We start from the raw sequence: 12,886 nt of genomic DNA, 5'->3' as shown, positions 1-12,886 counted from the left end.
TTAAGTTTCTCCGATCTTCTCAAAACTCTGGATTCTGATAGAGGGCCATGAGACTTAGACCTGAGTGCAAAAATGGAGGCTCTAGCCCCACTCAGGGCTGAGATGTCGAAACTCAAAAATTCGGCCAGAAAAAAAACGACAGTGGTACCCCTTACGTTTTTTTTTTTTGGGCGAAAAATTAAGTTTCTCCAATCTTCTCAAAACTCTGGATTCTGATAGAGGGCCATGAGATTTAGACCTGAGTGCAAAAATGGAGGCTCTAGCCCCTCCCAGAGCTGAGATGTCGAAACTCAAAAATTCGGCCAGAAAAAAAAAACGACAGTGGTACCCCTTACGTTTTTTTTTTCGGGCGAAAAATTAAGTTTCTCCAATCTTCTCAAAACTCTGGATTCTGATAGAGGGCCATGAGACTTAGACCTGAGTGCAAAAATGGAGGCTCTAGCCTCTCCCAGAGCTGAGATATCGAAACTCAAAAATTCGGCCCGAAAAAAAAAACGACAGTGGTACCCCTTACGTTTTTTTTTTTTTTCGGGCGAAAAATTAAGTTTCTCCAATCTTCTCAAAACTCTGGATTCTGATAGAGGGCCATAAGACTTAGACCTGAGTGCAAAAATGGGGGCTCTAGCCCCTCCCAGAGCTGAGATATCGAAACTCATAAATTCGGCCCGAAAAAAAAACGACAGTGGTACCCCTTACGTTTTTTTTTTCGGGCGAAAAATTAAGTTTCTCCAATCTTCTCAAAACTCTGGATTCTGATAGAGGGCCATGAGACTTAGACCTGAGTGCAAAAATGGAGGCTCTAGCCCCTCCCAGAGCTGAGATGTCGAAACTCAAAAATTCGGCCAGAAAAAAAAAACGACAGTGGTACCCCTTTCGTTTTGTTTTTTTTTCGGGCGAAAAATTAAGTTTCTCCAATCTTCTCAAAACTCTGGATTCTGATAGAGGGCCATGAGACTTAGACCTAAGTGCAAAAATGGAGGCTCTAGCCCCTCCCAGAGCTGAGATATCGAAACTCAAAAATTCGGCCAGAAAAAAAAACGACAGTGGTACCCCTTACGTTTTTTTTGGGGGGGCGAAAAATTAAGTTTCTCCAATCTTCTCAAAACTCTGGATTCTGATAGAGGGCCATGAGACTTAGACCTGAGTGCAAAAATGGAGGCTCTAGCCCCACTCAGGGCTGAGATATCGAAACTCAAAAATTCGGCCCGAAAAAAAAACGACAGTGGTACCCCTTACGTTTTTTTTTTCGGGCGAAAAATTAAGTTTCTCCAATCTTCTCAAAACTCTGGATTCTGATAGAGGGCCATGAGACTTAGACCTGAGTGCAAAAATGGAGGCTCTAGCCCCTCCCAGAGCTGAGATATCGAAACTCAAAAATTCGGCCCGAAAAAAAAAACGACAGTGGTACCCCTTACGTTTTTTTTTTCGGGCGAAAAATTAAGTTTCTCCAATCTTCTCAAAACTCTGGATTCTGATAGAGGGCCATGAGACTTAGACCTGAGTGCAAAAATGGAGGCTCTAGCCCCTCCCAGAGCTGAGATGTCGAAACTCAAAAATTCGGCCCGAAAAAAAAAACGACAGTGGTACCCCTTACGTTTTTTTTTTTCGGGCGAAAAATTAAGTTTCTCCAATCTTCTCAAAACTCTGGATTCTGATAGAGGGCCATGAGACTTAGACCTGAATGTAAAAATGGAGGCTCTAGCCCCACTCAGGGCTGAGATGTCGAAACTCAAATATTCGGCCAGAAAAAAAAACGACAGTGGTACCCCTTACGTTTTTATTTTTCGGGCGAAAAATTTAGTTTCTCCAATCTTCTCAAAACTCTGGATTCTGATAGAGGGCCATGAGACTTAGACCTGAGTGCAAAAATGGAGGCTCTAGCATCTCCCAGAGCTGAGATATCGAAACTCAAAAATTCGGCCCGAAAAAAAAACGACAGTGGTACCCCTTACGTTTTTTTTTTTCGGGCGAAAAATTAAGTTTCTCCAATCTTCTCAAAACTCTGGATTCTGATAGAGGGCCATGAGACTTAGACCTGAGTGCAAAAATGGACGCTCTAGCCCCTCCCTGAGCTGAGATGTCGAAACTCAAAAATTCGGCCAGAAAAAAAAACGACAGTGGTACCCCTTACGTTTTTTTTTTTTCGGGCGAAAAATTAAGTTTCTCCAATCTTCTCAAAACTCTGGATTCTGATAGAGGGCCATGAGACTTAGACCTGAGTGCAAAAATGGAGGCTCTAGCCCCTCCCAGAGCTGAGATGTCGAAACTCAAAAATTCGGCCCGAAAAAAAAAACGACAGTGGTACCCCTTACGTTTTTTTTTTTCGGGCGAAAAATTAAGTTTCTCCAATCTTCTCAAAACTCTGGATTCTGATAGAGGGCCATAAGACTTAGACCTGAGTGCAAAAACGGAGGCTCTAGCCCCTCCCAGAGCTGAGATGTCGAAACTCAAAAATTCAGCCAGAAAAAAAAAACGACAGTGGTACCCCTTACGTTTTTTTTTTTCTGGCAAAAAATTAAGTTTCTCCAATCTTCTCAAAACTCTGGATTCTGATAGAGGGCCATGAGACTTAGACCTGAGTGCAAAAATGGAGGCTCTAGCCTCTCCCAGAGCTGAGATGTCGAAACTCAAAAATTCGGCCCGAAAAAAAAAAACGACAGTGGTACCCCTTACGGTTTTTTTTTTCGGGCGAAAAATTAAGTTTCTCCGATCTTCTCAAAACTCTGGATTCTGATAGAGGGCCATGAGACTTAGACCTGAGTGCAAAAATGGAGGCTCTAGCCCCACTCAGGGCTGAGATGTCGAAACTCAAAAATTCGGCCAGAAAAAAAACGACAGTGGTACCCCTTACGTTTTTTTTTTTGGGCGAAAAATTAAGTTTCTCCAATCTTCTCAAAACTCTGGATTCTGATAGAGGGCCATGAGATTTAGACCTGAGTGCAAAAATGGAGGCTCTAGCCCCTCCCAGAGCTGAGATGTCGAAACTCAAAAATTCGGCCAGAAAAAAAAAACGACAGTGGTACCCCTTACATTTTTTTTTTCGGGCGAAAAATTAAGTTTCTCCAATCTTCTCAAAACTCTGGATTCTGATAGAGGGCCATGAGACTTAGACCTGAGTGCAAAAATGGAGGCTCTAGCCTCTCCCAGAGCTGAGATATCGAAACTCAAAAATTCGGCCCGAAAAAAAAAACGACAGTGGTACCCCTTACGTTTTTTTTTTTTTTTCGGGCGAAAAATTAAGTTTCTCCAATCTTCTCAAAACTCTGGATTCTGATAGAGGGCCATAAGACTTAGACCTGAGTGCAAAAATGGGGGCTCTAGCCCCTCCCAGAGCTGAGATATCGAAACTCATAAATTCGGCCCGAAAAAAAAACGACAGTGGTACCCCTTACGTTTTTTTTTTCGGGCGAAAAATTAAGTTTCTCCAATCTTCTCAAAACTCTGGATTCTGATAGAGGGCCATGAGACTTAGACCTGAGTGCAAAAATGGAGGCTCTAGCCCCTCCCAGAGCTGAGATGTCGAAACTCAAAAATTCGGCCAGAAAAAAAAAACGACAGTGGTACCCCTTTCGTTTTGTTTTTTTTTCGGGCGAAAAATTAAGTTTCTCCAATCTTCTCAAAACTCTGGATTCTGATAGAGGGCCATGAGACTTAGACCTAAGTGCAAAAATGGAGGCTCTAGCCCCTCCCAGAGCTGAGATATCGAAACTCAAAAATTCGGCCAGAAAAAAAAACGACAGTGGTACCCCTTACGTTTTTTTTGGGGGGGCGAAAAATTAAGTTTCTCCAATCTTCTCAAAACTCTGGATTCTGATAGAGGGCCATGAGACTTAGACCTGAGTGCAAAAATGGAGGCTCTAGCCCCACTCAGGGCTGAGATATCGAAACTCAAAAATTCGGCCCGAAAAAAAAACGACAGTGGTACCCCTTACGTTTTTTTTTTCGGGCGAAAAATTAAGTTTCTCCAATCTTCTCAAAACTCTGGATTCTGATAGAGGGCCATGAGACTTAGACCTGAGTGCAAAAATGGAGGCTCTAGCCCCTCCCAGAGCTGAGATATCGAAACTCAAAAATTCGGCCCGAAAAAAAAAACGACAGTGGTACCCCTTACGTTTTTTTTTTCGGGCGAAAAATTAAGTTTCTCCAATCTTCTCAAAACTCTGGATTCTGATAGAGGGCCATGAGACTTAGACCTGAGTGCAAAAATGGAGGCTCTAGCCCCTCCCAGAGCTGAGATGTCGAAACTCAAAAATTCGGCCAGAAAAAAAAAACGACAGTGGTACCCCTTTCGTTTTTTTTTTTTTCGGGCGAAAAATTAAGTTTCTCCAATCTTCTCAAAACTCTGGATTCTGATAGAGGGCCATGAGACTTAGACCTGAGTGCAAAAATGGAGGCTCTAGCCCATCCCAGAGCTGAGATATTGAAACTCAAAAATTCGACCCGAAAAAAAAATGACAGTGGTACCCCTTACGTTTTTTTTTTTGGGCGAAAAATTAAGTTTCTCCAATCTTCTCAAAACTCTGGATTCTGATAGAGGGCCATGAGACTTAGACCTGAGTGCAAAAATGGAGGCTCTAGCCCCTCCCAGAGCTGAGATATCGAAACTCAAAAATTCGGCCAGAAAAAAAAACGACAGTGGTACCCCTAAGGTTTTTTTGGGGGGGCGAAAAATTAAGTTTCTCCAATCTTCTCAAAACTCTGGATTCTGATAGAGGGCCATGAGACTTAGACCTGAGTGCAAAAATGGAGGCTCTAGCCCCACTCAGGGCTGAGATATCGAAACTCAAAAATTCGGCCCGAAAAAAAAACGACAGTGGTACCCCTTACGTTTTTTTTTTCGGGCGAAAAATTAAGTTTCTCCGATCTTCTCAAAACTCTGGATTCTGATAGAGGGCCATGAGACTTAGACCTGAGTGCAAAAATGGAGGCTCTTGCCCCTCCCAGAGCTGAGATATCGAAACTCAAAAATTCGGCCAGAAAACAAAACGACAGTGGTACCCCTTACGTTTTTTTTTTCGGGTGAAAAATTAAGTTTCTACGATCTACTCAAAACTCTGGATTCTGATAGAGGGCCATGAGACTTAGACCTGAGTGCAAAAATGGAGGCTCTAGCCCCTCCCAGAGCTGAGATGTCGAAACTCAAAAATTCGGCCCGAAAAAAAAAACGACAGTGGTACCCCTTACGTTTTTTTTTTCGGGCGAAAAATTAAGTTTCTCCAATCTTCTCAAAACTCTGGATTCTGATAGAGGGCCATAAGACTTAGACCTGAGTGCAAAAATGGAGGCTCTAGCCCCTCCCAGAGCTGAGATGTCGAAACTCAAAAATTCGGCCAGAAAAAAAAACGACAGTGGTACCCCTTGCGGTTTTTTTTTTCGGGCGAAAAATTAAGTTTCTCCAATCTTCTCAAAACTCTGGATTCTGATAGAGGGCCATGAGACTTAGACCTGAGCGCAAAAATGGAGGCTCTAGCCTCTCCCAGAGCTGAGATATCGAAACTCAAAAATTCGGCCCGAAAAAAAAAACGACAGTGGTACCCCTTACGTTTTTTTTTTTCGGGCGAAAATTTAAGTTTCTCCGATCTTCTCAAAACTCTGGATTCTGATAGAGGGCCATGAGACTTAGACCTGAGTGCAAAAATGGAGGCTCTAGCCCCTCCCAGAGCTAAGATGTCGAAACTCAAAAATTCAGCCAGAAAAAAAAAACGACAGTGGTACCCCTTACGTTTTTTTTTCGGGCGAAAAACTAAGTTTCTCCAATCTTCTCAAAACTCTGGATTCTGATAGAGGGCCATGAGACTTAGACCTGAGTGCAAAAATGGAGGCTCTAGCCCCTCCCAGAGCTGAGATATCGAAACTCATAAATTCGGCCCGAAAAAAAAACGACAGTGGTACCCCTTACATTTTTTTTTTTCGGGCGAAAAATTAAGTTTCTCCAATCTTCTTAAAACTCTGGATTCTGATAGAGGGCCATGAGACTTAGACCTGAGTGCAAAAATGGACGCTCTAGCCCCTCCCAGAGCTGAGATGTCGAAACTCAAAAATTCGGCCAGAAAAAAAACGACAGTGGTACCCCTTACGTTTTTTTTTTCGGGCGAAAAATTAAGTTACTTCAATCTTCTCAAAACTCTGGATTCTGATAGAGGGCCATGAGACTTAGACCCGAGTGCAAAAATGGAGGCTCTAGTCCCTCCCAGAGCTGAGATATCGAAACTCAAAAATTCGGCCCGAAAAAAAAACGACAGTGGTACCCCTTACGTTTTTTTTTTTCGGGCGAAAAATTAAGTTTCTCCAATCTTCTCAAAACTCTGGATTCTGATAGAGGGCCATGAGACTTAGACCTGAGTGCAAAAATGGAGGCTCTAGCCCCTCCCAGAGCTGAGATATCGAAACTCATAAATTCGGCCCGAAAAAAAAACGACAGTGGTACCCCTTACGTTTTTTTTTTCGGGCGAAAAATTAAGTTTCTCCAATCTTCTCAAAACTCTGGATTCTGATAGAGGGCCATGAGACTTAGACCTGAGTGCAAAAATGGAGGCTCTAGCCCCTCCCAGAGCTGAGATGTCGAAACTCAAAAATTCGGCCAGAAAAAAAAAACGACAGTGGTACCCCTTTCGTTTTTTTTTTTTCGGGCGAAAAATTAAGTTTCTCCAATCTTCTCAAAACTCTGGATTCTGATAGAGGGCCATGAGACTTAGACCTAAGTGCAAAAATGGAGGCTCTAGCCCCTCCCAGAGCTGAGATATCGAAACTCAAAAATTCGGCCAGAAAAAAAAACGACAGTGGTACCCCTTACGTTTTTTTTTGGGGGGCGAAAAATTAAGTTTCTCCAATCTTCTCAAAACTCTGGATTCTGATAGAGGGCCATGAGACTTAGACCTGAGTGCAAAAATGGAGGCTCTAGCCCCACTCAGGGCTGAGATATCGAAACTCAAAAATTCGGCCCGAAAAAAAAACGACAGTGGTACCCCTTACGTTTTTTTTTTCGGGCGAAAAATTAAGTTTCTCCAATCTTCTCAAAACTCTGGATTCTGATAGAGGGCCATGAGACTTAGACCTGAGTGCAAAAATGGAGGCTCTAGCCCCTCCCAGAGCTGAGATATCGAAACTCAAAAATTCGGCCCGAAAAAAAAAACGACAGTGGTACCCCTTACGTTTTTTTTTTCGGGCGAAAAATTAAGTTTCTCCAATCTTCTCAAAACTCTGGATTCTGATAGAGGGCCATGAGACTTAGACCTGAGTGCAAAAATGGAGGCTCTACCCAGCTAACAAAGTTAGGTTCTGAGAACGTTTTTCTAACGTTCCATTTTGGTTGTGGGAACGTTAATTGAAAATGTTCTAAAAACGTGGAAATGTCCAGTTTGCTTAACGTTGCTGGAACGGTGTCTTAATGTTTGCAGAACGTTGCTGGAACGTTAGCATAATGTTGTTAGAACGTTATCCTAAGGTTAGCATAATGTTGCTGGAACGTTATGAGAACGTTTATCAAACACAAATAACGTGATAAAGACGTTGCGATAACGTTGTTCTAAGAACGTTTTTTATCAACGTAATGAGAACGTTCATCAAATACAAATAACGTGATAAAGACGTTCCAAGAACGTTGTTCTAAGAACGTTTTCTCTCAACGTTACAAGAACGTTAATAACGTTATATGAACGTTCCGAAAACAATATTTTAATAACGTTTTGTCCTAACATTTACACAACTTTTAAAGAACGTTAGTGAATGTTCTGGGAACGTTCCCTGTTAGCTGGGTAGCCCCTCCCAGAGCTGAGATGTCGAAACTCAAAAATTCGGCCAGAAAAAAAAACGACAGTGGTACCCCTTTCGTTTTTTTTTTTTTTCGGGCGAAAAATTAAGTTTCTCCAATCTTCTCAAAACTCTGGATTCTGATAGAGGGCCATGAGACTTAGACCTGAGTGCAAAAATGGAGGCTCTAGCCCATCCCAGAGCTGAGGTATTGAAACTCAAAAATTCGACCCGAAAAAAAAATGACAGTGGTACCCCTTACGTTTTTTTTTTTTGGGCGAAAAATTAAGTTTCTCCAATCTTCTCAAAACTCTGGATTCTGATAGAGGGCCATGAGACTTAGACCTGAGTGCAAAAATGGAGGCTCTAGCCCCTCCCAGAGCTGAGATGTCGAAACTCAAAAATTCGGCCAGAAAAAAAAATGACAGTGGTACCCCTTACGTTTTTTTTTTTTGGGCGAAAAATTAAGTTTCTCCAATCTTCTCAAAACTCTGGATTCTGATAGAGGGCCATGAGACTTAGACCTGAGTGCAAAAATGGAGGCTCTAGCCCCTCCCAGAGCTGAGATATCGAAACTCAAAAATTCGGCCAGAAAAAAAAACGACAGTGGTACCCCTAAGGTTTTTTTGGGGGGGCGAAAAATTAAGTTTCTCCAATCTTCTCAAAACTCTGGATTCTGATAGAGGGCCATGAGACTTAGACCTGAGTGCAAAAATGGAGGCTCTAGCCCCACTCAGGGCTGAGATATCGAAACTCAAAAATTCGGCCCGAAAAAAAAACGACAGTGGTACCCCTTACGTTTTTTTTTTCGGGCGAAAAATTAAGTTTCTCCGATCTTCTCAAAACTCTGGATTCTGATAGAGGGCCATGAGACTTAGACCTGAGTGCAAAAATGGAGGCTCTTGCCCCTCCCAGAGCTGAGATATCGAAACTCAAAAATTCGGCCAGAAAACAAAACGACAGTGGTACCCCTTACGTTTTTTTTTTCGGGTGAAAAATTAAGTTTCTACGATCTACTCAAAACTCTGGATTCTGATAGAGGGCCATGAGACTTAGACCTGAGTGCAAAAATGGAGGCTCTAGCCCCTCCCAGAGCTGAGATGTCGAAACTCAAAAATTCAGCCAGAAAAAAAAAACGACAGTGGTACCCCTTACGTTTTTTTTTTCAGGCGAAAAATTAAGTTTCTCCAATCTTCTCAAAACTCTGGATTCTGATAGAGGGCCATGAGACTTAGACCTGAATGTAAAAATGGAGGCTCTAGCCCCACTCAGGGCTGAGATGTCGAAACTCAAATATTCGGCCAGAAAAAAAAACGACAGTGGTACCCCTTACGTTTTTATTTTTCGGGCGAAAAATTAAGTTTCTCCAATCTTCTCAAAACTCTGGATTCTGATAGAGGGCCATGAGACTTAGACCTGAGTGCAAAAATGGAGGCTCTAGCATCTCCCAGAGCTGAGATATCGAAACTCAAAAATTCGGCCCGAAAAAAAAACGACAGTGGTACCCCTTACGTTTTTTTTTTTCGGGCGAAAAATTAAGTTTCTCCAATCTTCTCAAAACTCTGGATTCTGATAGAGGGCCATGAGACTTAGACCTGAGTGCAAAAATGGACGCTCTAGCCCCTCCCTGAGCTGAGATGTCGAAACTCAAAAATTCGGCCAGAAAAAAAAACGACAGTGGTACCCCTTACGTTTTTTTTTTTTCGGGCGAAAAATTAAGTTTCTCCAATCTTCTCAAAACTCTGGATTCTGATAGAGGGCCATGAGACTTAGACCTGAGTGCAAAAATGGAGGCTCTAGCCCCTCCCAGAGCTGAGATGTCGAAACTCAAAAATTCGGCCCGAAAAAAAAAACGACAGTGGTACCCCTTACGTTTTTTTTTTTCGGGCGAAAAATTAAGTTTCTCCAATCTTCTCAAAACTCTGGATTCTGATAGAGGGCCATAAGACTTAGACCTGAGTGCAAAAACGGAGGCTCTAGCCCCTCCCAGAGCTGAGATGTCGAAACTCAAAAATTCAGCCAGAAAAAAAAAACGACAGTGGTACCCCTTACGTTTTTTTTTTTCTGGCAAAAAATTAAGTTTCTCCAATCTTCTCAAAACTCTGGATTCTGATAGAGGGCCATGAGACTTAGACCTGAGTGCAAAAATGGAGGCTCTAGCCTCTCCCAGAGCTGAGATGTCGAAACTCAAAAATTCGGCCCGAAAAAAAAAAACGACAGTGGTACCCCTTACGGTTTTTTTTTTCGGGCGAAAAATTAAGTTTCTCCGATCTTCTCAAAACTCTGGATTCTGATAGAGGGCCATGAGACTTAGACCTGAGTGCAAAAATGGAGGCTCTAGCCCCACTCAGGGCTGAGATGTCGAAACTCAAAAATTCGGCCAGAAAAAAAACGACAGTGGTACCCCTTACGTTTTTTTTTTTTGGGCGAAAAATTAAGTTTCTCCAATCTTCTCAAAACTCTGGATTCTGATAGAGGGCCATGAGATTTAGACCTGAGTGCAAAAATGGAGGCTCTAGCCCCTCCCAGAGCTGAGATGTCGAAACTCAAAAATTCGGCCAGAAAAAAAAAACGACAGTGGTACCCCTTACGTTTTTTTTTTCGGGCGAAAAATTAAGTTTCTCCAATCTTCTCAAAACTCTGGATTCTGATAGAGGGCCATGAGACTTAGACCTGAGTGCAAAAATGGAGGCTCTAGCCTCTCCCAGAGCTGAGATATCGAAACTCAAAAATTCGGCCCGAAAAAAAAAACGACAGTGGTACCCCTTACGTTTTTTTTTTTTCAGGCGAAAAATTAAGTTTCTCCAATCTTCTCAAAACTCTGGATTCTGATAGAGGGCCATAAGACTTAGACCTGAGTGCAAAAATGGGGGCTCTAGCCCCTCCCAGAGCTGAGATATCGAAACTCATAAATTCGGCCCGAAAAAAAAACGACAGTGGTACCCCTTACGTTTTTTTTTTCGGGCGAAAAATTAAGTTTCTCCAATCTTCTCAAAACTCTGGATTCTGATAGAGGGCCATGAGACTTAGACCTGAGTGCAAAAATGGAGGCTCTAGCCCCTCCCAGAGCTGAGATGTCGAAACTCAAAAATTCGGCCAGAAAAAAAAAACGACAGTGGTACCCCTTTCGTTTTTTTTTTTTTCGGGCGAAAAATTAAGTTTCTCCAATCTTCTCAAAACTCTGGATTCTGATAGAGGGCCATGAGACTTAGACCTAAGTGCAAAAATGGAGGCTCTAGCCCCTCCCAGAGCTGAGATATCGAAACTCAAAAATTCGGCCAGAAAAAAAAACGACAGTGGTACCCCTTACGTTTTTTTTGGGGGGGCGAAAAATTAAGTTTCTCCAATCTTCTCAAAACTCTGGATTCTGATAGAGGGCCATGAGACTTAGACCTGAGTGCAAAAATGGAGGCTCTAGCCCCACTCAGGGCTGAGATATCGAAACTCAAAAATTCGGCCCGAAAAAAAAACGACAGTGGTACCCCTTACGTTTTTTTTTTTCGGGCGAAAAATTAAGTTTCTCCAATCTTCTCAAAACTCTGGATTCTGATAGAGGGCCATGAGACTTAGACCTGAGTGCAAAAATGGAGGCTCTAGCCCCTCCCAGAGCTGAGATATCGAAACTCAAAAATTCGGCCAGAAAAAAAAAACGACAGTGGTACTACCCCTTACGTTTTTTTTTTCGGGCGAAAAATTAAGTTTCTCCAATCTTCTCAAAACTCTGGATTCTGATAGAGGGCCATGAGACTTAGACCTGAGTGCAAAAATGGAGGCTCTAGCCTCTCCCAGAGCTGAGATATCGAAACTCAAAAATTCGGCCCGAAAAAAAAACGACAGTGGTACCCCTTACGTTTTTTTTTTCGGGCGAAAAATTAAGTTTCTCCAATCTTCTCAAAACTCTGGATTCTGATAGAGGGCCATGAGATTTAGACCTGAGTGCAAAAATGGAGGCTCTAGCCCCTCCCAGAGCTGAGATGTCGAAACTCAAAAATTCGGCCAGAAAAAAAAACGACAGTGGTACCCCTTACGTTTTTTTTTTTCGGGCGAAAAATTAAGTTTCTCCAATCTTCTCAAAACTCTGGATTCTGATAGAGGGCCAGGAGACTTAGACCTGAGTGCAAAAATGGAGGCTCTAGCCCATCCCAGAGCTGAGATATTGAAACTCAAAAATTCGACCCGAAAAAAAACGACAGTGGTACCCCTTACGTTTTTTTTTTCGGGCGAAAAATTAAGTTTCTCCGATCTTCTCAAAACTCTGGATTCTGATAGAGGGCCATGAGACTTAGACCTGAGTGCAAAAATGGAGGCTCTAGCCCCACTCAGGGCTGAGATATCGAAACTCAAAAATTCGGCCCGAAAAAAAAACGACAGTGGTACCCCTTACGTTTTTTTTTTCGGGCGAAAAATTAAGTTTCTCCGATCTTCTCAAAACTCTGGATTCTGATAGAGGGCCATGAGACTTAGACCTGAGTGCAAAAATGGAGGCTCTAGCCCCTCCCAGAGCTGAGATGTCGAAACTCAAAAATTCAGCCAGAAAAAAAAAACGACAGTGGTACCCCTTACGTTTTTTTTTTTCGGGCGAAAAATTAAGTTTCTCCAATCTTCTCAAAACTCTGGATTCTGATAGAGGGCCATGAGACTTAGACCTGTGTGCAAAAATGGAGGCTCTAGCCCCTCCCAGAGCTGAGATGTCGAAACTCAAAAATTCGGCCAGAAAAAAAAACGACAGTGGTACCCCTTACGTTTTTTTTGGGGGGGCGAAAAATTAAGTTTCTCCAATCTTCTCAAAACTCTGGATTCTGATAGAGGGCCATGAGACTTAGACCTGAGTGCAAAAATGGAGGCTCTAGCCCCACTCAGGGCTGAGATATCGAAACTCAAAAATTCGGCCCGAAAAAAAAACGACAGTGGTACCCCTTACGTTTTTTTTTTTCGGGCGAAAAATTAAGTTTCTCCGATCTTCTCAAAACTATGGATTCTGATAGAGGGCCATGAGACTTAGACCTGAGTGCAAAAATGGAGGCTCTTGCCCCTCCCAGAGCTGAGATATCGAAACTATCGAAGCCACAACACGCACAACCTTGAGGCGGATGGGCTACAACAACAGAAGACCCCATCGGGTACCACTCATCTCCAC

The 12,886-nt window shown here is 42.6% G+C and overlaps 1 protein-coding gene across 2 annotated transcripts in view; it reads right to left on the bottom strand.

Annotated features, from left to right (window-relative positions):
• frem1a (Fras1 related extracellular matrix 1a) overlaps positions 1-12,886 on the bottom strand; it is a 92,521-nt gene that overhangs the window by 36,634 nt on the left and 43,001 nt on the right. The window lies entirely within an intron of this gene.

This window comes from Pimephales promelas, chromosome 1, assembly GCF_988280905.1.
Source record: "Pimephales promelas chromosome 1, fPimPro1.hap1.1, whole genome shotgun sequence".
Lineage (NCBI taxonomy): Eukaryota > Metazoa > Chordata > Actinopteri > Cypriniformes > Leuciscidae > Pimephales > Pimephales promelas.
The sequence above is the reverse complement of the archived record's forward strand: the minus strand, read 5'-3'. Positions and strand labels throughout refer to the sequence as shown.